Source organism: Acanthochromis polyacanthus, chromosome 2 (assembly GCF_021347895.1).
Source record: "Acanthochromis polyacanthus isolate Apoly-LR-REF ecotype Palm Island chromosome 2, KAUST_Apoly_ChrSc, whole genome shotgun sequence".
Taxonomy (NCBI): Eukaryota; Metazoa; Chordata; class Actinopteri; family Pomacentridae; genus Acanthochromis; species Acanthochromis polyacanthus.
Window position 1 is genome coordinate 2,190,462 of NC_067114.1, and position 26,228 is coordinate 2,216,689.

The 26,228-nt window shown below is 39.2% G+C and overlaps 1 protein-coding gene across 3 annotated transcripts in view; it reads left to right on the plus strand.

Annotated features, from left to right (window-relative positions):
- The window catches only part of glceb (glucuronic acid epimerase b), a 94,692-nt gene that overhangs the window by 16,936 nt on the left and 51,528 nt on the right, over positions 1-26,228 (plus strand). For 2 of the 3 annotated variants that reach the window (XM_022190040.2, XM_051936695.1), the window contains exon 2: positions 23,681-23,777. The exons of the other annotated variant lie outside the window; for it this stretch is intronic. The gene's annotated coding sequence lies outside the window, so the exon portion shown is untranslated. The remainder of the gene's footprint in view (positions 1-23,680; positions 23,778-26,228) is intronic. 3 annotated transcript variants of the gene reach the window in all.

Below are 26,228 nucleotides of genomic sequence, written 5' to 3' on the forward strand. Positions count from 1 at the left end.
CTCTTTTCACTTGACGTTTCCGACGATGAGGAGGCAGTGGATGGCTCGTTACTTTCGGCTTCTTGCCATTGTTTGTACAGAGGAAAATCCCGTTCCAAACGTGTGAGTAAATTTAAGCAACTTTTACACATACGCACCGACTTGGTTTGGCTCCGATTTAAAGTAATTCCTAACACCGCTAATCGTTCGGAAGGAGTCTTTTGTTGCGTAGCCTTTTCAAAAATAAGTGTTGTACTTGAGAGTACCCCATGTATTCGCAGATTTTTGTGACAAAAACGGCAGTAATCGTTCACCGCGACGCTTTCTCGGCTGCATGCCATTGTTGTTTGGACTACATGGACTTCAAGGTCGATTTGTTTGTGTGTCACATCCGTGTTACGCTGATTGGTTCTTTCTCGTTCAAGCTGCATTCGTTAGCCCCTCCTTTTTGAAATCGTCTCCTGTCATCACAATGCCAGACTGCCTTAATTTGTAGTTATATTAATACATAAATAAAGTCTGTCTGGATTTTCCAGGCAATAATATTTGGTCGGTCCCAAACATCTTTGACCAGTCGGGGCATGAAGTCAGGACCTCTGGGGTTTTCTGTGGTGGGGTCGGAGGCTGATTTAATGCCTTCCTGAAGCAGTTTTTGCAGCGTCATTGGTGAAGGTAGGTGGTGTGCATCCATTTTAAGGCCAGGACCAAAGGTTTCCCAGCAGAACTTTGCGTTGAAACCAGATGTTATTCACTTCACTTTTCAGTAGTTTTAATGTTGTGGCTCATCGTTGCACATAGAAGCTGAGGATAAACTGATTTAAGTATTTTATTGGCCAGTTATTGCCTCCTCTCTGTGTCTGTCGTCACTCTGTGGTCTCAGAAATGTCCCACAACTAGAGGCTGGACAGGAAACACAAGTCGCTGCCTTAAACCAGGAAATTACCTGCTCTGACAGTGGCTAAAGCTATGCTAACGGCTAGCGGCTAAGTTAGACGGCAGCCACAAAGTGCCTAAATTTCTAAAAATTTGCAAAACCTTCAGGAAGAAAATTCCAATAATTCCTTAAAATTTTCCCTGAAAACTTTTATTTAGAAATAAATCTCCCAAATTTGGCATGAAAATTCTTGTGAATATTTTTCAAAAAAAAGAGTAAAAATCTTCCAGAAAAAATCATAAAAGTATCTAGAGTGATTCCATATATATCAATAAAACTTCTAATATTTTCTTTAAGAACAATCACAAAAAAATCTGCCAAAATCCGGTGAAATTCGCTGGATTTTGGTTGATTTTTATTTATATATATATATATATATATATATATATATATATATTTATTATTATTTTTGGGTGAATGTTCTTAAGAAACATTTTTAACATTTCTTTTTTTTTTTAAATTAAAAAATGTTCAAAAATTTCCCCAAAATGTTGAAAATGTGGACATCAGAAGTTTCACTGTGAAAATACGTTTTTTTCCCACATTTTCAAACTTTAAAACGGATCAATTTTGACCTGCAGGACGACACCAGGGTTAATGTATGTCACTTCCAAATATCGGTTATCTGCTTTTCATGATTGCAATAATATTCATCAGCCCTAAAAAAACTAATTAAAAAAATATCAGCTTATCCCTAGTAGAAACTACCAAATTACTGAACACTACGCACTAGCATGCTTTAAATCGGAGTAATGATTTTGTCTTTCTTAAGCAAGAACCAACAAAATGTGTATTGCACTAAACTGTGACATTTTAGCTGTCATAGTAGGAAACCTGCTGGCCAGAGGAATAATTTAAGGCTACAAAAGATGTTGTAGTTTTAGGGAGTTCTTTTCTATCCAGTTCAATAATTGAAGGGCTCAGTGCATGAAAGTTGTGCAGTGAAATGTCCCCGGGCTGGCGTTTTGCATTCACTCTCATAAGAGCCATCCGCTCTGATTACCCAACGTGGATAAAGGATGTCTTAGTTAATTGTTTTAATAGCCGTCTTTACAGCTCAACACCCTCCAATATTGCAAATCTGGGAGACTCAAAAGCTGTCTCATCTTCTCTGAGCGAAATTAGCCTTCCGCAGCCCTCCTTCGCGATGCCCCTGTGACATTCACACTTGATTAAGCTTGCAAATGAAGTTTTCCTTCTTTTGGGGAAGGAGCCGCGACCTTGGCCCCAGAGACCTGTTAAGTCTTTATTGGATTGGCTGGACATGCTAAGTTCAGGAGAAGTCCCTGCAGTTTTTAGCTATGACCAACGCACTCGCTTCGTCAGCACTTGTTTCACGTTTTTTCAGGACTCTTGTCTCTGAACACCTGGTAGCATCTGAACACTTGAGATGAAGACAAACTGCTTGAGGTCAAAAGAACCACAGTTTGTCAGTAGATTGATGCTAAAGCTGCCAGGTCTGTCATCCCCTGCAGTTTAAATTACCTAATGGGAAAAGTAAATGCAACTGGGCCGTCGTTAAAGTCATTTATTGCCATGTTTGAACTGACGTAATGTTTAAGAACACCTGAATGCTGTTAATGTTGTTCTGTTGTGTTCAGGTGTCACAGTGAGGCAGAAATACCTGAATATCTGAATTCAGTTATTACTGATGTTATTCATATTTAGTGTGTCCTACTGTGACGTGTTAAAATGTCTTCTGTCAAAAAGAAAAGCACTGTTGCTTTTGTTTTTCTTTCAGTTTAATGCACGTCTTGCCAGGTGCACAGTATTGCCAAGTAAATAAATGTAGTTCACTGATTAAAATGGAACAAATAAGTAGATAAGAAGTACAGGAAGGTCCTAACAAAAGAAGAAATTGGGAAAAGGGTTGCATGTGTGCGTGTTCCACGTGCACAACATCGGATGTAAGAAATTATTTGTCACATTCAGTGCACTGCAAAAACTCAAAATCTGACCAAGTCTGTTTGTCTTATTTTTAGTCAAAATGTCTCATCCCAGTTGATTTAAGATAAATTCACTGAACAAGAGATATTTCAGCAAGATGGAGGGACTTGTTTTAAGACGATGCATCGTAAATTCGTAAATATCTTGAAATGATTTTGTTTTAACCCTCCTGTCGTCCTGTGGGTCAGATTTACCCGTTTTAAAGTGTGAAAAACAATATGTATTTTCACAGTGAAATCTTCCACATTTTCAAACATTTTTTGAATATTTTTGGTGGAAAAAAGAAATGTTAAAAAAAAATGTTTCTTTAAGAACTTTCGCAAAAAATCTATGAAAAACCATGGAAATTTGTGAATGTTCTTAACTCTTTACGCTTCAGTGCGTCGTAGGAATTTGCATAGGAATTTCAAGAATGTCCGACGGCTGCAAACACGATTATACAAACACTATACGCCGATGGAAAGCTTAGATTCTCATGAATCCGCCGGTATAAACCACTTTCAGATGTGATTACCACAGCGGGTGAGAAAAACACATTTGTCCGACAAAAACAAATATCCATCCATCCGTTCTCTATACACGGCTTCAACGCACACAGCGCGACTCACATTTCCGGGTTTATTATTACACACAAAAAAAAGATTCCACAAAAAACGGCCATAATCCAACCTTTTACATCCAGATGACACAAGTCAGTAAAATATTTTTCCAAAACATGTCCTGAAGTCGGTATAAAATCCCTGAATCGGTCATTTTCAAGGAAATGCACCTCGCGATGCCCGTCCAATATTCCCTGTATTTTTCGTAATTTTTTTTATTTAAAAATAGAATATTAGCGATTTTTTTTTTTTTTTTTGTACTGAAAACGGCTGGAATTGACTGAAGCTTAAAGGGTTAAAGAAAATATTAGAATTTTTACTGATATATATGGAATCCCGTTAGATATTATTAGGATATTTTTGGAAGATTTTTTGAAAATATTTACAATTTTTATATATTTTTTTATATTTTTTCATTTTAATTTCTTGTCAAAAATGGGGATTTTTTTAATACAACTTGTGAGGGAAACTTAAGGAATTTCCTTCCTGAAAATTTTGGAAATGGGGGAGGGGGGGGGGGGGAGCGCGGCGGCGGAGATGGCCTGAATAATCGGATCCGTTCGTCTGGTCTCCCAGGTCCACATTTTGCTCTCGTTTAGTCTTTATTTAAACTGAAGAATTCCCAAACAGCGGAGGTCTTCGGCATCTTGTCTTGTGTTTATGCAACGAAGTGAAGCGTGACGTCAGAGTCGGCAGCAACCCGGCCATTCAGGTGGTGTTTACAAACACGAATGGAGGAGCCGAAATGAGCCGAAGAACACGGCGGAATGAGCCGAAATGGGCTGAAGGCACAGGGAAGACACGAGCTCCGAATATTTTCGTCTGGGGGGAGGAGGGGGTGATCACATAGACACATGTGTATATGTTTATGTGATGACAGGACGAGATGAGCCGATGTGGCAGAAGGCGGCAGGAAGACAGTACTGCTTCTTTCCGCCCGGTGATGTCCGACGGCGGCGGGGGGGCAGAAACTAGCCCTAGTTTCTGGCCAGATTGCAATCAAGTTTGTTTTGCGGTTCGGTTAAATTTGTCCAGTTTTATAGTTTGGATTGCTCTTGGTGGCAGTTGGAAAGCAGTCCTGGTGGTACTGGGGTGTTATTTGCTCTGTAAATCTCAGGAGTAGATGACAGAAGAGACTCCTTTGGGAGTTTGGTTTGTCGCGCCTGAAACCAGCGGGGTTCAATTTGAGATGTAGGGACCTCTGAAGTGTTTTTTGTGTTAATAATTAATGGGTAGCAGCTTAATTCTGCCCTGCATGCATCGGTTGTTTTTTATGTGGGTTGTTAATTATGAAACTAGCGAATTCTGCATGCAGAACCCCAAACTCCACAACCATTACAGTCAGATGTTTTATCCTGGATTCTAATCGATTGTAAAATTTTCTTCCGGTTGCAGTAATGCATCGTGGAATGCACAACTAAATAAAAGTTGTGATTGAGCTGTCAGTAATTGCATGCTTTTATATACATCCACCAGTGAATTTCACACTTCAGAGAAGCAAGCTGTTGCAGTAAAAATAGACGCTGTGTGTAAAGACGTGGTGAAGGAGCCATGAAAACATGTGGCTCACAGACCAGATCGTCTCCAGCAGCCAGATGCTTTGGACTCCGGTGCTCAGAGCAAAGCTTCAGTCGTGCTAATTTAACTTATTTTGCTGTTTTTCAGCATACAAATGAGCAGGATATTTTTTGTAATTCCAGCAGCCTCTCTGCTAATGAGCTTCTGCTTCAACTGTCGGGCCAGAGAAGATTTAAACTGGGCCTAGCGGGTCGATTTCAGACAACTGTTTTTTTTTCTTTCAATTATTGCCACAGAATTAGAATGGCATTTACAACACGACAGGGCGGCATAATAACTCAGCGGTGAACACCGCTGCCTCACAGCGAGAAGGTTTAAAATCTGCTGACCTTTGTGTGTGCGGTTTGCTTTTTCTCCCCGTGAGCGGGTCGCCTCTGGGTGTGCTGGTTTGTTCTGCTTGATCCGAATGTATGCAGGTTAGGTGACCTGCAGCAGAAGCCGAATTAAAGGGTATAAATCAGTGCTGGAGCAGGTCGGATCAGGGTGAAGACTGGCATGTAAAAGGGCCTTTGTTCTCCAGGTTTTGAGCAGGACTTGATGACTTATTTTGAACACAAATTCACCTTTCTGTCCTTCACTCATTTCTTCAGGAATCACCGTCAGAACTTGTCTCCATTGCAGCTGTGGGGGTGGGGGGGCGCGAGAATATTCGGATAACAAAATTAATATCCAGATACCGCCGTAGCGAACGAATATTCGGATATTCGTTATATTCGGGTCCAGCCCTACTTTACATGAATTTTTGGACTTTTCGACAGCGTCTTCGTCCTGTCAAGAAACCGCTTCTTAGATAAACACTTCCTGTGCTGCTGGAATGGTTACAAAATAAAAGCCCCATAACATTAAAAATGCTTTTAGCCCTCATGTTGTTTTGTCGTTTTAAACTTTGAAAATGTCAGAAAAAAAATTTCAAAATGAAACTTCTAGTGTCCACATTTTCAACATTTTTGGGAAATCTTTGAACATTTTTTTGGTGGGGAAAAAAGAAATGTTAAAAATATTTCTTCAGAACATTTACAAAAGAACTTTTTTTCTCATCTTTTTGTCGTTTAGTGTCCCGTTTTTGTCATTTTGTCTGATTTTTGTAGTAATTTGTCTTATTTTTGTTTTTTTGTATTGTTTTTGTCTGACTTTTGTCATGTTGATCATAAAGTAAATCCTCTGTGGTTCAGTTCCAGGTGACTAAATGTTGTGTTCCTTTGTAGACACTCTGTGATCTGGAAGTTGTAATGTGGAAATGATAAACTGAGGATGAATGTTGCTGAAATTTCACTTATTTTTCTGAAGAAATTTCAAGTTGTTTGTGATGTTTTGTAAAAAGATAGTCAGTTAAATGCACTAAAACAAAGGAAGCATCAGGAGTTGTGGTTATTTATCGGTTATTGTTCTGTGGTTTTACTGGTCCGGTCCACTGGAGGACAAACTAGACTGAATGTGGAACCTGAACTAAGATGAGTTTGACTCTCCTGGTCTAGTTTCTGTCTTCAGCTGTGGAATGAGGTCGTTATTTGTGCGTGGCGTCCTTGTGCGCATGTTCGAGACAAACAAGGATCCACTCATGGAAAAAACTACTTCAAACTCTATTAAAGATCAAAAACTCCACTGGTTGCCTTTAATGTTTTCATATGCAGTGAAGAGAGACTCCAGCTCTGCAAGTCCCCCCCAGCCCTGTATTACACAACTTTTAACAAGTTAACGTAACTTTCACATGTCACAGGAAATGTCCTTCAAGTTTCAGGTCAAACTAAGGCACAGATCGTTCGTTCTACTCTTCCTTTGTAATCCTGTTTCCAATGAGCGGTTTCAGTGTCTGCTGTTCCCCATGCTCCTGTCCGTTCCTGCCGTTGACGTGGTGGATTTCCTGGCGAAAACGAGTCAAAACAAAGGAGTTACGTAGTGTATTCCCAGATTATCGAGTAAGGGCGTAGTCCTCTTTAGAGATGTCGCCTGGTAACCAAACCCAGAGTCCTGCAGAACACATTTTAACCGGAATCAACACACAATGCTCGATGTTTTCATGAAGCTTATCCCAAAGCTATGGCCTGGGGACTTAAGATCGAAGCTAATGCTAGCCACATGAGTCATGCAACGTGCTAACTCTAAGTATTTTTCTCGATTTGCGGTGACGATGCCATTAAAATTAAAAGTAATCCAGCTAATACTTGGTTGCTGAGATGCTGGGAGTGCATTAGGACTCTTATGTTCACTTTTGCAGCCAACAACAGATCATGCAGCGTGCTTGTGGCTGAAATATTTTATTCAAATGACATGAAACAAAACAAAAAAAGAGACAATAAAGTTACGAAGCGACAACGTAATGGAAAAACGAGACAAGAAATGACAAAAGTGAGAAACAAAACAACCAAAACAATGAATAAAGCAAAACAAAATGACAAATAGGACTAAAAACACAAGCGAGACTAAAAGGAAACGCATAACAAAAACAAGAAACAAAAGACGAAAAAGACAAACGGCAAAAACAAGACAAAATATTACAAAATGAGTCAAAAAATAACAAAAGCGAGAAACAAAATGACAAAAATCTGACAAACTACATGAAACGAAAGAAAAAGGGACAAAAAATAGACAAAGGTACAAAATAATGCACAAATAAGACAAAAAATGACAGAATCGAGGAACAAAACAACAAAAATGATACACAAAACAAAATGACAACAATAGCACAAAAAACACAAGCGACACAAAAAGCAAACAAAATAACAAAAACAAAAGTCACACAAAAACAGCAAAACAAGACAAGATATTACAAACATGAGACACAACAGGACAAAAATGAGAAACAAAATGACAAGAAAATGAGACGAACCACATAAAAGAAAAAAGGGACAAAATTAGACAAAGTTACAAATCGACAAAATAATGGATAAACGAGATAAAAAATGACAAAAGCAAGAAAAACAAACATGAGACAAACAACAAAAATCAGACAAAAAAGACAAAATATTACCAGAAGTGAGATGCAAAGCCACAAAAGCGAGAAACAAAAACGATACACAAAACGATGAATAAAGCAAAACAAAAAGACAAAAACATGAGATGAACAACAAAAATCAGACAAAAAAAACAAAATATTACCAGAGGTGAGATGCAAAGTGACAAAAACGAGAAACAAAATGACAACAAATGGACAAAAAAACACAGACGAGACTGAAAGGAGACACAAAACAGCAAAAACAAGAAACAAATGACAAAAGTGAGTCAAAAAAAACAAAAACGGGACAAACAAGAGCAATCCAAGATTTCTGACCTCTGCCAAGGGAAGATGATATGAAGTTGGAAAACCTAAATCCGGATCTGGAATCCAGATCTTTAACCGGATCAACACAAAATCTGAATGGAGTCTTCCCTGGGCCAAGATCCACCTCTGGTGAAAATTTCATGAAGATCCGACAAGCAGTTTCCGAGAAATCCTGTCCACAGACACGCACACAGACAGACAAATAAATAAACGGACCCGATCGCATAACCTCCTTGGTGGAGGTAAATATTACAAAAACGAGACAGTATAGAATCTGTAATTTACACATTAGTTTGGATTTTGGAGCCTCAGAGTCATTATTTTGGATACTAGTAGTTTCCATGTTGCATGAGCGCACATTTTAACGTTCATGTTTAATAACAGCTGCTCTGGCATAATTACAGAGCCTCATCAATGGGACACAATTACACCTCACATTTTACTCTTATTCTCATTTATTAAACGGCTGATGAAGCGGGCAGTTATCGATGTGCAAACATGTGATTAAGGTCGGGTCTGCATTCATCCCACGCAGCCGGTTCCACAGTGACTGCGATCGATAAAACGAAGCCTCACTGCTTCATAAACCTAATGAAAAGGAATCTGCTCGCATCTGTGCGGCGTTTGTTGTGAACCTACAACCTTCGTCTGTTTGGTTCACGTCTCATAATTACATGAAAATGTAATCTTGGATGTCGTGTGTGTGATTGTGTTAAATGGAACTGATGTCGGTGTTAAAATACGCAGCGAGAGGGGAAAAAAAAAAGACGTCCACAGACACTCTGCTTCTGAAATGCTTCCAGCGGACATTTGGACCGTGACAGAAGTGTTAAAGCCGAGCCACATGGACGTTCTGGGTTACAAACCGAGTTACAAGATGATAGACTTCTAAACGGTGTCAAAGAAGCGGCACGGCCTCGTTGTACGACTGGTAAAGCTGCGAGGTTGAAGTCCCGAAGCCTTAAAATCTCAGTATAACTTGTGTGCTGCCATAGAAACAAATATCATGCAGGGATAAACCGAAAGACGCAGAAATTACTTGAACAGATTTATCCAGTTACTCTGAAGAGAGAAAGCTGAAGATTGGCAGGAATAATGTGCTTAGAAAGGCCAGTTAAAGGTAAACCTGCAGGATATCAGGAAGACAAGGTCAGATAGGAGGAGGTGTTTTTTGAAATCACCTCAGGGTTTTTACCTTTTTTCTCTAACAGCTGTTCTCTTCACGTGTTCTACTTTGTTGCTGGATGCTCTGCAGGCTCTGGACGTTTCTGGTAGATTCTGACTGCAGGTCATTCATTCAGTCATTCATTCATTCATTCATTCATTCATTTATTCGAGCTGCTTCGCAAATTAATTCTCACTCAATCTTGGTTGTCTTTAGTGCAACTCTCCAGATAATTTAGACCATGGCAAGTTTTTTGGATCATAAAGTAAAATACTAGATTGTTTATTGTTCTTTTGTCATTTTGTGTCTTATTTTTAGAATATTTTCAGTGGTTTTTGTAGATTTTTTTGTCATTTGTCTCACATTTTTGTTGTTTTGGGTCTCATTTTTTCATTTTAGGTCTGATTTTTGTAATAATTTCTGTGGTTTTTGTAGTTTTCTTGTCTGAATTTTGTCGTTTCTCATTTTTTGTTGTTTTGTGTCTCATTTTTGTAATATTTTCTGTGGTTTTTGTATTTTTCTTGTCTGAATTTTGTCGTTTGTCTCATTTTTTTGTTTTGTGTCTCATTTTTGTAATATTTTCTTTGGTGTTTGTATTTTTTTTTTGTCTGACTTTTGCTGTTTGTCTCGCGGTTTTGTCGTTTTGTTTATCTTTTATGTCATTATGTGTTTCCGTTTTGTCTTGCTTGTGTTTTTCTTTTGTCTTTTTGTCATTTTGTGTTTTGCTTTTCTATTTTTTTGCCTCGTTTATGTCGTTTATGTAATTGTCTTGTTTTTGTCATTTTTCCATTTTATTTGGCTTTGTAACTTTTCTGTCAGCATTTTGTCATTTTGGTAATATTTATCTTGTTTTTGTTGCTTTTTTTGTTTGACTTTTTTGGTTTGATCATAAAGTAAAATACTATATAATTCAGTTGCTGATAAATGAGACGAAAAATTGTGTTCTTTTGTAGACACTGAAATTTATTTTCTTCAGGATTTCAGGTTGTTCATGATGTTTTGTAAAAAGATAATTAAATGTGAACATTTTCAGAATGAACTGTTTTGCACTAAAAGGAATAAATCAGGATTTGTGGTTATTTATAGGTTATTATGCTGTGGTTTTACTGGTTTGGTCCACTGGAGATCAAACTGGTCTGAATGTGGAACCTGAACTAAGATGAGCTTGACTCTCCTGTATTAAAGGCTAAATCTAATTCACTTGCAGACTAATGGTTAATTTTCTTATTGCAACAGGAATGTCAGTATTAAATCACCACGTGGGTCTAAGAGTCACACTGAGCAACATCGAGAACATTCAGTGAGATCTTGCTGTTTTTGTAATTATTCTTGCACAGACTGCCAGCGATCGTTTCATTCTGTGTCTGACCTCGGATTCATGCAGAACAGAAACCATAGCAAGGATTTCTCCTCGTCTGTTTCCTCCCTCTGTTTCCTCCTGCTCTTCAAAAGGAAGCCTTCACTCCTCACCCCCTCATTACTGCTCCCCTCCCATTACAGGAATGACTGGAATCACAAAGGGAATCTTCCCAGTCACATTATATTTACATTACAAAGTTTGGTTTCTCCGATCTGCTGCTGCTTCATTGGTGCCAGGCCTTAGAGCATTGGGGTGTCCAACATGAGGCCCGTGGGCCAAAAGTGGTCCTCCAGAGGGTCCAATCCGGCCCTCAGAGTGGAAAAATTACAGAGAAGACATTAACTGCAGATTGTAAATTAGTAAAACTATAAATTTAAAATCATTTCTGGACCATAACACAGCGCTCGATTTAGACGGTCGCCAGGTCGCCACGAGCGCCGGGAATGATAGGAGGTTGATGACATCATACAAAGTGGCTGCATCCATGAAGAAAACATGAAAGGCGTTTCGGCTCGATCGAGCGCTCGATTTGGACGCCAGGTCCCCATTTGCGACTAAAAACGTCGCAAAGGGGGACCCGGCGACCGTCTAAATCGAGCGCTGTAACAAGTTGTCACATTTTTGTAATATTTTCTTTTTTGTTGTTTTTTCGTCTGACTTGTATTTTTTGTCCCACCTTTGTCATTTTGTGTTTTTCTTTATTTGTTGTTTTGTCGGGGGGGGGGGGGGTTTGGTCGCGGTCGTATTGTTAGTCTACTTTTTTATTTTTTTGTTTCTGGTTTTTGTCATTTTTGGCCTTGTTTGTGTCATTTGTGTAATTTTTTTGTCTCATTTTTGTCGTCCGTTTTTTGCCACTTTGTAGCTGTTTGGAAACATTTTATATTTTTTTCATTTGTTTTGTCTTGTCTCATTTTTAGTCGTTTTGTGTCTTGTTTTTGTCATTTTGCATCAGATTTTTATCATATTTTGTCTTCTTTTTGTAGTTTTTTTTCTGTCTTTTTTTTTTTATCTGACTTTTGTCATATTGATCATAACATAAAATCCTCTGTGGTTCAGTTCCAGGTGACTAAATGTTGTGTTCCTTTGTAGACACTCTGATCTGGAAGTTGTAATGTGGAAATGATAAACTGAGGATGAATGTTGATGAAACTGAACTCATTTTCTTTAGAAATGTCAGGTTGTTCATGATGTTTTGTAGAGAGATAATTCCTTAAATGTGAACATTTTTGCACTAAAACAAAGGAACCATCAGAAGCTGTTTTTATTTATAGGTTATTATGCTGTGGTTTTACTGGTTTTACTGGTCCGGTCCACTGGAGATCAAACTGGACTGAATGTGGAACCTGAACTAAGATGAGTTTGACCCTCCTGGTTTAAAGTGTGCAGCAGAGTGGACACGTATCTGACTTATTCATGATCTAAAGGCACTCTGCATTTGTACATTACTGGAAGTGAGACAACACACTTTACTGGAGTGTTCCTGATATGATAAATGACCTGAAACATTTTGGTGTCCCACTTCCCCTCGTTTTGTTTCTATTTCTGTCTCCCTCTTTACTCTCCGTCGTCTTCTTCACAAGTCTTGACATTTTAAGAGCAATACTCTCTGATTGAGGAATAATGATCTATGCAGAATTCTGAGAGGCGAAGCGTAACCTCTGCCTGCCTCCCCCCTCAGAGGGTCTTTGTTCCCGTGTCTTTAGTTTTTCATTCTGTCATATCTGCTAGAGATTGAGCGATATATACCATCAAAGCCTTTTTGAAGCTTCCCACTCTCTCCCAAAATCCTTTTGATTTCCGACAGCACGAGCTGCTTAATATTCCAAACTAGTCGGTGGCCTTTTCAGAGAACTAACAAGGTTCTGAAGATGCAAGTCTTGTCTTCATGTGAAAGGCAGCCGGGGCACAGCCCTCTTCTTTTCCAGAGCTCACACCGAGGCGTCTGTGCTGCTAACAAGTCCAGAGCTGTTCTGCAGGAACACGGAGGCCAGGAGGAGACGTTCTCCTGTCATTAGTCTTTCTGTACTCGGTCCACAACTCTGCCCATCCTCTGTCCTTTCACAGACAATATGCTGTGTGTTTTACAGCCTCTAGGTCATGACAAAAAAGAAACAAAATGACAAAAAAATTGACAAACAACTCGAGCGAGACAAAAGAAATACAAGTGACACACAAAACAACAATTAAAGCAAAAGAAGCAAAAAAATAGACTGACAACACAAGCAAGACAAAAAAAAACACAAAACAGAAGTTGACAATAAGACCAAAAACACAACCGAGACAAAAGAAACGCAAATGAGAAAAACGAGAAACAAAACAACAAAAATGTGACACACAAGTGAGACAAAAAATCACAAAAATATATTTACAAAAGTTAGACACAAAAATTACACAAATGACACAAACAAGGCCAAAAATGACGACAACCAGAAACAAAATAATAGAGTAACAATACGACTGCGACAAAAAACACAAAACGACAAAAACGACAAAACAAATAAAGAAAAACACAAAATGACAAAGGTGGGACAAAAAATACAAGTCAGACAAAAAACGACAGACAAAATTTTACGAGACACAAAAGAACAAAGAACAATCTAGTATTTTACTTTATGATCCAAACATCTTGTCATGGTTTAGAAATGATTTTAAATTTATACTTTTACTAATTTACAATCTGCAGTTAATGTCTTCTCTGGAATTTTTCCACTTTGAGGGCCGGACTGGACCCTCTGGAGGACCACTTTTGGACCACGGGCCTCATCTTGGACACCGTTGATTTAAGAACTTTTTTTATTTTACTTTTCTCCAGAGCTCAATTCAATGAGCCCGTTTTAAACCCGGGGGCCCAAACTAGTCCCCAACGCCGTGAATATTCTCCCAAAGCTCCAGTTCCATGCCAACCTCTCCCAACCCTGGAAACATTGGGGTAATTTTCACACTGGATTTAGAGAACAAAGAGGGTTTCAGTGGGTCTGAGTCACACGCTGGGTGATGCGTCGTGGCTGTCACAAGCGTTCAGGAATATAGATACTAAATTCTGATGTTATTTCGGGGTGCTTTGCATACGTTTACGGGCTCTGTCACTCCCCTTTTGTGTGTCTGTGAAGAAATGCTGCACCCAGAATGGAAGCAGCTGTTCACCGCTAGCTCCCTACTTTCCCATACAGAAGCTATTTTACACTCGTGAGGTCCCTAAAATTCAGCATGCATCCAAATTTCACCGGCAGCATTAGGAGTTTTAAATAAAGCCTACACTCTGAGGTAGCTTTTCTGCATTAAGTCATTAGATTGGGGTAATAACGGCATTAGCGAGACGCAGTCGAAGGCAACGAGAACAAACAGGCTCGCAGGAGGCAGGTGGAGTCTGAGCACAAACCCTCTACAAAAACAGAAACTTGAAAACCGAAGAGAGGATAAGTCTGAGAGTGGGAGGCAAAGCTTGCAGGAGGAAGCCAAGATGAAAGCAAATAAGAGTTTGGAAGTTTCTGGAAGCCGAGCAAATACCCCTGGTGGCTGTCAGGAGTGCAGTGAACTCTGCTTTCATGCTCGTAGCCAGAAGCTGGCGATGGAGAGACTGCGATCAGATTCTAGCGAGAAGTCACAGAAAGAGAAAATAAATACGCATAAACAACTTCAAGCAACAGCAGCAAACCAGTTAGGGCTTCTTCATCATCCCATTAACTATGGAGGAAAGCTGGAACTATGGAGTTAGAGCGACCAAAGTGGAGTCCACGTGAGGCTGAAAGGATATTTCAGGGTCGCTAATAAGTCGCAGAAGGAGAGAATAAATGCGCATGAACAACATTTAGCAACAGCGATAAATCCGTTAGAACCTGGGTGGCAAAGTCATTTTAATTCAAGGGCCACATTCAGCCCAGTTTGAGCTCCAATGGACCGGACCAGTAAAACCACAGCATAATAACTTAGAAATAACCACAACTCCTCATGGTTCTTTTGTGGGTCATTCCGTATGAAATCAACCAATTTAAGAAAACTTCCCACCTGACCCTCTCAGATTTTGCTAAGTTTTTACATACATTTAGTACATTATATATGATGGGAAAATCCAAAATTTGAATGCTTTATTGTCATTAGTTTCAAAGTTATGGCCATTTAAAGTAGGTAGGGGGTACCCTATTATTGCAGCTAAATTAAGACAGAGAATTAAATTCGTTGCCGTGGGTTGTCTAGCGCGGCTAGGCTAGTTGTTTCCGGTTGTTTCTGTCAGAATCGTCGCGCCTCTGTCATCACTTAGTTATGCCCACCTTCTGACTCTACACTTCATGTTGATTTGTCCGGCCAGTTTTAGGAGCATCCAACCTCGAGCCTTATGGAGGGTAACTAGACCCACCCTGGCAGAGAATTAAATTCGTTGCAGTGGGTTGTCTAGCGCGGCTAGGCTAGACTTCTATAACTTCTGAACAACAAAAGGTAGAGATCTGAAATTTTCAGAATCATTTCACAGTGACCTATAGTCCTCAGAAATGTGAAAATATTTACTTTATATTTATATTTGCATGTTACAGAGAATGACAAAGTTGCGATTTTATCCATCACGAACTTCTAAACTGCTACATTTGGCCACCCATTACACACAAACTAATCATCATATCCATTAGAGATTTTATATGGTATAATTTGGCTATCTAAGGATTGGATCTGTATAAAATGAAAGTGCTATGGTATGTAATGCGTGAAATATGAACAGCTAAAAATCAAAAATATCTGTCCGACCTTCGGATTCAAAGGTCAACATTAAACATAGAAGGGTTTATAGAAACAAGTTGTGCTTGGTGTCTAAATTTAGGGAAATTCCTGTAATTTCACATGATGTCTTTTATTTTTTGATACCACCTATCCCACATGCTGATACTGACCTTTGACCGCTGGTTGAAATGATATGAAATGATCTTGTTTTAGTACTATAGTGTTTATTCTGACAGTGTTTGTATTGAAGGAATTATCTTTTTACATCACTAACAAACTGAAACCTCAAAGCAACGATCGGGGTTCAGACTTTTGGTTCAAGTAATGATCTTTGATGTTTAATCTATTTTTGAGTTGACGATTATAAAAGCGTTCTCTGCATGTGAGGTTTTATCCCAGATCATGTCGTTTTTATTGTTCTGACGGGTAATTATGTAATGAGCAAAATCTTCAATTACCTTTTTTAAAGACTGTATGTTTTATTTGAGCCTATTTAACCTGAAAAGTGACGCTTTCTCTTTTGTCTTCAATCCAACGACACGTTTAAACTACCAACTGTTGCATATCTTTGCACACACGCGTACCAAAGATGATGATTGCGTTGGTTTTGGCTTAAAAATGTGTCTTTCAAGCAGTTATTCCTGATAATTCTGTATTTACACAGACTGCACCTGGAGCGAGAGCCGTCTATTTTTATCCGGCAGCCACCTTGGCATGAGCTCTGATTGAATTTTTTAAACCGTGTGTCACGGCGCTTTTGGGTTGTGTGTGTACGTGGGATAAAAAGCGATCACATTTAATCAGTTCACTCGGCTCTGCGAGCAGAAATGCGAGTTAATTGCTCTCCTCACTTTGCAGGTTCAGAATTCTTGGATATTGCTCTGGGCATCAGATGGTCAACGACGGCTGGCACCGTGGCGGCATCACTGGTGCGATCATTCAATGTTTGGCCAGCCACCGACTCCCCAGAGAAAATGAATGTATTATGAATGCCCAACAGATGGGTCTCCGTCTCTCTTTTTACCCCGACTACAAGTCTTGATAGATGGCTGCGTGTGTCAGGATGGCAGCAAATGAGGAGCGACTGGAATAATTAATGACCTAATATCATTCTCAGTCAAACCATCGCAGAAGAAATATCCTCCGCCTAATGTATGAAATGTATTCACAGGGGAGAGTCATAAAGGTGGTGTCCGTGATTCATATGCAGGATGTCAGCCCGTAGCTTCGGAAAGGTCGATTGAATGGGACGATGTGTAAAGGCTGTGAAAACGGTGTCGGCTCGGTGCTAAGCTTCACGCTAAACCACCTTGAAGGGGAGTTGGAGTGCTGCTTGGCTTTTTTCTGCCCTTGATTGCACGTCTTTAAGAGATTATTTTTAGAGTTCCTGCTTTGCCTCGGGTCAACCTCAAGTTTAGACGTGACAAATCTTTAAAATTCAAACAGAAAAATGACTTCCCAATCATTCAGTCTGATGTAATTACCGTGTCTTTCATTTTAAGTTATTGATATGGATTTTTTCTTGTTGTGTTGAACAGTTTTTACCGTAGCGATGCTTCTTAGGATACTATATAGAAGGACTAAAACATCCGTGACATAAACCTGCAGTCATGGACGAAAGTATTGGCATGCCTGGAATTTTTCCAGAAAAAACACCATTTCTCCCAGAAATCGTTCCGATTACGAATGTTTTTGGTGTGCATGTGTTTATTTCCTTGATGTGCATCGGAAAAACTAAAAAAAAAGCAGAAGAAAAAGGCCAAAATTGACATAATTTTACAAAAAAAATGAAAAGAGGCCGGTCAAATCATTTTAGATGTTCTGTTTATTGTGTCTTTATTTATATATTACCCTTAAGAACGGTGTTCACAAAGAGATAAAACATGAAACCAGACAATCAAACAATCTATAGGAGACAAATTAAAGCAGTCAATTAAAATAAATAGTAAAAATGATAATAAATCAAAAATTGGCTAGATTAGCATTCAACTCAAACAAGGGAACTAGGAAGTTTGAACATTAAAGAACAAGATTGAGGGTTAAAATTAAAGGTAAAAAAAAAATAGAGAATTAAAGAATTAGAGAGACAACATCACACTAAAGAACCAGGCAGCTAAAAGTAAAACAAAATACAAGAGAACATCTAAAATAAACGGCATATAATACAGAATAGAACACTAAAGCTAAATAAAACTAAAAGTAAACCTCACATAACAGCAAGTCTGTAAAAGTGGGTTTTAAGAAGTGATTTGAAAGAAGTTAGTGACTGCAATGACAACAATTTCTCTGTAAAATGTAATAATTTTTTTCTTTTTTGGGGAAAAAAACTATCATTTACATCGATCAACTAATTGTTAAAATAATCGACACATTAATTAAAAATAGTTTTCAGTGGCAGTGAGGTGAATTTGACATTTTGGCAAAAGCAGCGTTCATGATGCTAACGTTAGCTTAGCTCGAAAAATCAACATGCAGCAACATACCGCTCACACGTCTCTGCAGGGATTTAAGCTTCCATAAGCAGCAGTGACATGTGAAGGTGGAGAAAAGTGAACGTGTAAAGAGCTGATGTGGAGTTCCTGTGAAAATGTATGAGCACGCTACTGTTTAGTAGGGCTGGACCTGAATATTCGTTCGCTACGGCGGTATCCGGATATTAATTCGTTACCGGGCGGAACGAATATTCGGCGTCTTCCCTCCGCCTTCCGCCCACATCAGCTCACATCGGCTCATCCTGTCATGTGATCACATAAACATACACACATATATCTATGTGATCACCCCCTCCTCCCCCCAGATGAAAATATTCGGAGCTCGTCTCTTACCTTCGTCTTCGGCCCACTTCGGCTCATCCCGTCGTGTTGGGCTCATCTCGGCTCATCCATTCATGTTTCTTACCACCACCTGAATGGCCGGGTTGCTGCCGACTCTGACGTCACGCTTCACTTCTTTGCATAAACACAAGACAAGATGCTGAAGACCTCCGCTGTTTGGGAATTCTTCAGTTTAACTGAAGACAAAACAAGGCAAAATTTGGACCCAGGAGACCAGACGAACGGATCTGAATATTCGGGCCGTCTCCGCCACAAGCCCCGCCCCCGTCAGACGTTACGGGGCGGAACGAATATTCGGATATTCGTCTTTAATAGGGCCCAAATATCCAGAGGCCAGAAACCACTATTCGGGCCAGCCCTACTGTTTAGTAATATAATAATAATTCACGCCTGTAGTTTTATGGTTCTCTTCACGTCCTCCACCGCCAGGCATTAATATGTTCTAGTTTTTTAAATTTTTTAATTAGTTAAGCAACACTAAATTTTAAATCCTGTCATCTATTACTGCATTATTTTCCTTTTGTTTTAGGTTCTTTTCACTGTCAAGTCATAATAATTTAGTATCATAACACGACTCTTGACCAGCTAGTTTTGGCTTCCTAGAAGTGTGCAGTATCACCAAATATGCCTTTTTTAGTAAGACAGCACTACATCCAGATGTTCAGAGAAGAGGATGCATCCAGAGTGAAATGTTGCCTGGAAATAATGGCAGCGGTGGTGCAGGATGAGCGCCGGGAAGAATGAGCTGCTCTCGGCTGATGTTTACTCTCATTATCTCCTTCTTACCATCTGCCTGCAGCACACCTGCCTGAAAAAGCATCAGTACCCTCGTACAGTAGCTGGGGAATATTGATTAAGACTGCTGACATTTCAGCTTCCATTTCATGCCGGCTGGGTGGCAGCATGCTTCCTTTCAGACAGAAGCTGCTTTTACACACAGACCAGGACACACATCCTGGCTTTGTGTCGCCAGAGTGTGAATATGTCAGAAATGTTTCACTAAAATGTGCTTTTTATGAGGCTTAAAGCAGTGCAGGTTAGATGAGCAGGGTTTTGGACAGAAATTACCTTTTAATAATTTGGGGAATCTTTAGTAAGAATTGGAGAAAATTTAACCCTGGAGTGTCAAAGTCATCTTAGTTCAGGTTCCACATTCAGCCCAGTTTGATTTTAAGTGATCCAGACCAGTAAAATCACAGCATAATAACCTATGAATAACCACAACTCCTAATTTTACCTTTGGTTTTAGTGCAAAAAAATCAATTTTGAAAATAGTCACATTTAATGAACTTTTGTCTTGACAAAGCATTATGAACAACGTGATTTTTTGTTTGTTTTTTTTACAGAGAAGTCAGTGCAATTCCAACAACATTCATCCTCAGTTTATCATTTCCACATTACAACTTCCAGATCAGAGTGTCTACAAAGGAACACAACATTTAGTCACCTGGAACTGAACCAGAGAGGATTTTAATTTATGATCAATATGGCAAAAAAAGGACAAAGAAAAGACAAAAAAACAAAGACAAAATGTCACAAAAATGAGATGCAAAACAACAAGAAACGAGACAAACGACACAAAACAAAACAAAAAAGAGCCAAAAATCTGATAAAAATGTTTCAAAGAGACAAGAAAATGAACAATCGACACAAGCAACACAAGAAACAAACAATAGGACCAAAACGAGACAAAAAACAACAAAAGCAAGAAACAAAACGACAAAAGGCAAACAACACAAGCGAGACAAAAAGGAAACAAACACGAGACAAATGACGCAAAGCCAAGAAAATAGACAAAATGGTACAATGCGACAAAAAATGGACAAAAGGACAAAAACAAGACGAAACAAAACAAAGACGCATCAATTAGACAAAAAAGTTACAAAATGGCAAAAAAATGGACAAATGACACAAAAATAGACACAAAAGGACAAAAAAAGACGAAACAAAACGATAGACGCATCAATTAGACAAAAAGTTACAAAACGACAAAAAAATGGACAAATGACACAAGTGACACAAAAAATAGACACAAGGACTAAAACGAGACAAGAAATGACAAAAGCGAGAAACAAAAAGACAAGAAATAGGCAAACAACACAAGCGAGACAAAAATTAAAACAACAAAAACAAGAAACAGAACAACAAAAACATGAGACAAAACTCAGATAAATGACAAAAAAACAAGACAAAATATTACAAAAATGAGACACAAAACGACAAAAGAACAATCCGGTATTTTACTTTATGGTCTAAACAACTTGTCATGGTCTGGAAATGATTTTAAATTTATAGTTTTACTAATTTACAATCTGCAGTTAATGTCTTCTCTGTAATTTTTCCACTTTGAGGGCCGGATTGGACCCTCTGGAGGACCACTTTTGGACCATGGGCCTCATGTTGGACACTCCTGACTTACCCTGATAAAAACAAAAAGACTGTAAATCTGCATCTTTCCCCTATGATGAACAGAGTCTTGCTGAGGAATCAGGCTGGAGAAGACGGCAACGGTGTCAATAAACGTCAACTAATTTGGGGTTAATCGCCGTGGCAACGAGTGAAGCTTTGGCTAATTTAACTAATTATACTCCACATAATTGGATAGAATTATAATGTAAGATATCGACATAGATGTGCGTGTTTCACCCTCCTGGCTTTCTGTGTGTTCTCTCCAGTCTGCGGTGACAGAAGGGAGCCCAGCTGGTAGAATTTCTACAATATCTAATTTAAGTGCTTTGTCAATAAGCACATTTCATAAAAAAGAAAAATCAATATGTTCTCTTTGATGTGGCGATTTAGCACCTTCTTTAATTTAATAGCTTGTTTCAACGGGGCCTTGGAGTAAATTGGTGAGATTAATTGCGGAGTGAAGTGTCCATGTAGCGGCGTATCTGCGCTGATAGATTGGCTGTACATTAATGACCCTGCAGTTGAGAAGCCTATAAATTCACGGCGGCGATTGCAAATATGCATTTGTTTCCTCGTCTTAATTTATGGTGCGTCAGTGCCAGAGCTGGTGGAGCATTGATTTAAGCTCATAATTAGCCACACTGAATAAAATTACAACGGTTAATTTTGTTGCTTGAAGAAAAGTTTGTATTGAAAAGCTGCTCAGGAGCAATCAGTCATCATTTACCTCTTTGAATATTTAGCTTATTAAAGTATTCCATGTGAGGGATGGAGAGCTTTAACCGAGACGTTTAGAGTACTGAGGGGTTAATTGTTCGCCTTGATTATCAAATGATCACCAACTTTACTGGAAAAACCTAGCCTAGCCGCGCTAGACCCAGCTTTGAAGACACAAGGGTCTAGGAACTCTCGACAGGGAGGGAGGCGGGCTAAAAGGTTGTCTATCAAATCACTCTGCAGCAATTGGGTAGGTATACAACCAATCAGTGCAACGAATAGGCTCCTAGAGCGCCGGAAATCAGAGGATGTGGTAGTTCAGTGAAGCCTTATTTATACAGTCAATGGGTGAAGCTCAAGTATATTACAGACATGTTAACAGAAAGATTATTCAGAGTCGGTGCTAATGGAGCTCAACGACTGTTGTCGACCCTGGCAGAGAATTAAATTTGTTTGGGTTGTCTAGCGCGGCTAGGCTAGTTGTTTCCGGTTGTTTCTGTCAGAATCGTCGCGCCTCTGTCGTCACTTAGTTACGCCCGCCTTCTGACTCTACACTTCATGGTGATTCGTCGGCCAGTTTTAGGAGCATCCAACCTCGAGCCTTATGGAGGGTAACTAGACCCACCCTGGCAGAGAATTAAATTCGTTGCCGTGGGTTGTCTTGCGCGGCTAGGCTAGGAAAAACCAACAACCAGCCTGTCCAGCATGTTTCCTTTCAGCCATTCTTCACCTTCATGTGCCCCTGAGCACCAATCAGCAGGTTGGATGACAAGCACATTCAGATAACGAGGCTTTTAATATTCTGGGTTTCTTCAATAGCAGATGGTAAAACTTAAGGGAAGAGAGAATATATAACATATATGTTGTCATGTCACATGGAAACAAATGTGCAAAGATACTGATACTGAATACTGGAATGCAAATATATGGGTCATATAATATATATTTGAGGGACTTTTGAAGTCCATGGGATATATCTTGCATACGTTTTTATTAGAATTTTTTTTAAAAATAAGGTTTTTTATGTTCATTATGATCATGTCTTTACAAATTCTATTATTATTTATTATGTAAACAGTCACTGATTAATAAAAAAATGACTAGAGATCACTAAAATAGCAACTAAATAACCGTCTAATACCAACCACCTTCTAATTAGCTGAACAATAATTAAATGACGACAGGAAGAGTATGAAAACAGTGAATTAGCCCTTTAAGCTTCAGTCAATTCCAGCCGTTTTCAGTACAAAAAATCGCTAATACTCTATTTTTAAATAAAAAAATTACGAAAAATACAGGGAATATTGGACGGGCATCGCGAGGTGCATTTCCTTGAAAATGACCGATTCGGGGATTATATACCGACTTCAGGACATGTTTGGGACAAAATAGTTTACTGGCTTGTGTCGTCTGGATGTAAAAGGTTGGATTTTTGTGTTTTTTGTGGAATCTTTTTTCTATGTGTAATAATAAACCCGGAAATGTGAGTCGCGCTGTGTGCGTTGAAGCCGTGTATAGAGAACGGATGGATGAATATTCGTTTTTGTCGGACAAATGTGTTTTTCTCACCCGCTGTGGTAATCACATCTGAAAGTGGTTTATACCGGTGGATTCATGAGAATCTAAGCTTTCCATCGGCGTATAGTGTTTGTATAATCGCGTTTGCAGCCGTCGGACATTCTTGAAATTCCTATGCAAATTAGTAGGTGTACCGCCGGCGGTACACTGAAGCTTAAGGGGTTAAGTTCAGCAAATTGAGACTTCATGACGAATAACAGGCACTTCTTAGCATTTTCACAGCTGCAGCTCTGCACTGCTAAACAGATTTTATAACCACAAAGTTGTCCAAACATAGCGATATTTCCTTTTACAGTGAGCACTTTGAAGCAACAGAACGTCGTAATGCTTTGCTTTGCTCTGCCAGTAATAAATGCAGAGAGAGTCTTCTTCCTGAAATGAAGATAGAAGCCACAGAACACAGCGTTTTAGAACACAGCTGAAGAAGATAGAAGTCCTGTAAAATGAACCATCTTTGCAGCATTTTTAAAGACACATTCTGGGTACATGTTTGTAAAATGTTTGAAAGAGCTTCTGTCTAGAAATCAGCCTTAAAACATCTTGCGTAACTGATCATGAGGTACCTTTGAGCCACAATAATGAAGCTCCATATTTCCCTCTTCTATGTTTAGGTGCCGAGGAAACGGAAAAGCTGCAGAAAGACTGGGTGGTGAAGGTCGACAGGATGCTCAGCCAGCTGTTTGTTTCCTTGTGAATGGATTAGAAGAGGTCAGTATCCTTCCTGTCAGCTTTCATCTTTAACGTCCTTGAGTCCCAGCATGCACACAGTCAGTGTAGATGTGTTTGTTTATGCTCACTCCTTCATTATGACCCGGCTGTATCATTGGCTAGTTGTTATTTATGAAATTAAACAACTCACTTAATATGCACCGCAGCATTTTCTGGAAGCAGAACTGTGCTTAACTTCATTACAAGGACAAATTAAGCCTCACATCTTCTTCTCTCATATCCACTGAGTTAAAAGAGGCCTTTTCCTGCGTGTATGATGGAATTATTCAGCGCATTTGTTCCAAGTCCTTCAGATCGCTGATGGATGGTATAGGGAGAGACAGAGCTGTGGCTTCATTAGCTGGTATAACATGGTTAATTGTATGTTCTGCTGAGGAGAACTGCTGGACTTGAGACTCTGAAACGCACCGCCATGCACACTGTTCTAATCAGCAGATAATCCCAACATTTCATTCCAGGGCTGATATGTCACATGACCAGAGTGTGAGGATCATTCAATAACTGTAAAATAATGTTTGCTGCCTAACCTTGTGGTTGCATTCCGTTGTTTTTAGGTTTGAAACCACCAGAGCTAATGATGACATTTAGCCAGTTTCACAGCTTGTTCTTTAGTGGATGTTATAAAAAAAAAGGGAGAGAAGCTGATCAGTGCAGAAAAGAAAAACATTTTAACATTTTCAACATTTGCAGGCATTTACAAGTACAAAGGACACAGAAAAGGCTGAAATTGCAGCCTCTCTGGATGATGACTGCTTTCAAGTTTGACATTTCGTCTGTGAGCTTGCTCTCAAACCACCTTTTAAGAAAAAAAAAAGATGCTGTGTAAATTTTATGTCTGGCTTGTTAATTGGCAAAAGTGGCAGTTTCATTAGGGACACAGACACAAGAAGATCATTGTTTCAAAAGCCTGAACGAATAAATGGACATGTTTATATGCAAGAGGTCCTCGGTTTACGACGTCCTCGACTTACGGCGTTTCCTTGTTACGTCAGAACTGGTTACGTGGAACTAGTTGGCGAGCGGAGCGGATGGATACGTCATCACACGGTGCTAAAAAAACAGCTTTGTTTCCATTGTCCGGTTGTCCTCCACCTTGGATTGTGCTGCATTCGCTAACTTTTTACCTTCATTATGGCTCCCAGCATAAGTCAGACTCTGCTGATGGCAAAGAAAATGGTGATGGCTGTCGTACTAGTTAAGCTGCAAAATGAATCGTGAGTCATAGTAAACTTGACTTCTTTACTGCGGCTCTTCATGCACATTACAAACAGAATAAACAATATAAATGCATGTAAATAAATCCTTTTAACTTCACCAGTAAGTCCAAAAATTAAGGTAATTACTTACGACGTTGCCTCTGTGGCGTTTACAAAGTAGAGAGCCGAGCATCCAGAAAAGCAGGTACGTGTGTAAAGCTAAACATCAAAATAGTAGACAGGAAGTGACAACTGTCAACAGACAACTTCAAAGTAAAAGTGCATCAATGATTCTGCCTGAAGGACGACACACCATGGAAATGAAATTAAATTAGATAAAACGCTCAGAACACCGAACATCGACGTTATTAGATCAAGTTGTAAAAACAGGTCAACATATTCTGTTATGTTCTAGTACAATGATTCATGCATACATGAAAGTTGTTGGTATTCATGCCTTTATGAAGAACTGATCAATATCGTGATGCACGTAACGGCTTTGTTTATATTTTCTCCAGAGTTCTGACTTATGGCGAAAATCTGACTCAAGTCGAGGACCTACTGTATATATGAATAGACTGTTTAATTTTGGAAATGCACCATTTGCTTCAAGAAACTTGGTCACATAGATTCATGGTCAGTCTGCCAGTTGTGTCCTTAGTTCAGTAATTTCTATCATTATATATTATAGATGTATTTTGTCTCTCGGACGATTAAACCCCAAATCCAGAACTGATGTATGGTTGGCGCCATTTTCCACCAAAATCCTTGTTGCACCACTTGTAGATCCTGCAGCCTAAATCCTTTCCCATTCTTCTTCCTTTCTCCACTCTGATCATCCCTTTGGCGTTTCCTGTTTTTAAATCCACATTTATTTTTTATGCTTGCTGTAGGATGAGCACCTCACACGACCTGCCTCTCGAACGACGCCTATATTCTGCTCTTGTCTCGCGTCTGTTTGATTAAGAGTTTTCTTAATCCCTCAGCAGACCTCAGTTCTAAGCTTTTTGGTAATTACCTGCTTAATCCTCCAACTAGAGATAAAACACACAAGCGCATTAACTTCAAAGCAGTTTATTCACTTATCGGCTGCCTCCAAACAAAGCCGTATTATTGAGCACGCTGCAGGTTTACATGCTGGTGTTGGGCTGTTTGCTGATCATCTGCTGATCTTTTAAGAGATGCACCAACAAAAGGTGGTTGTACTTTAATTACAGGCCTGAAGTCGCACCGA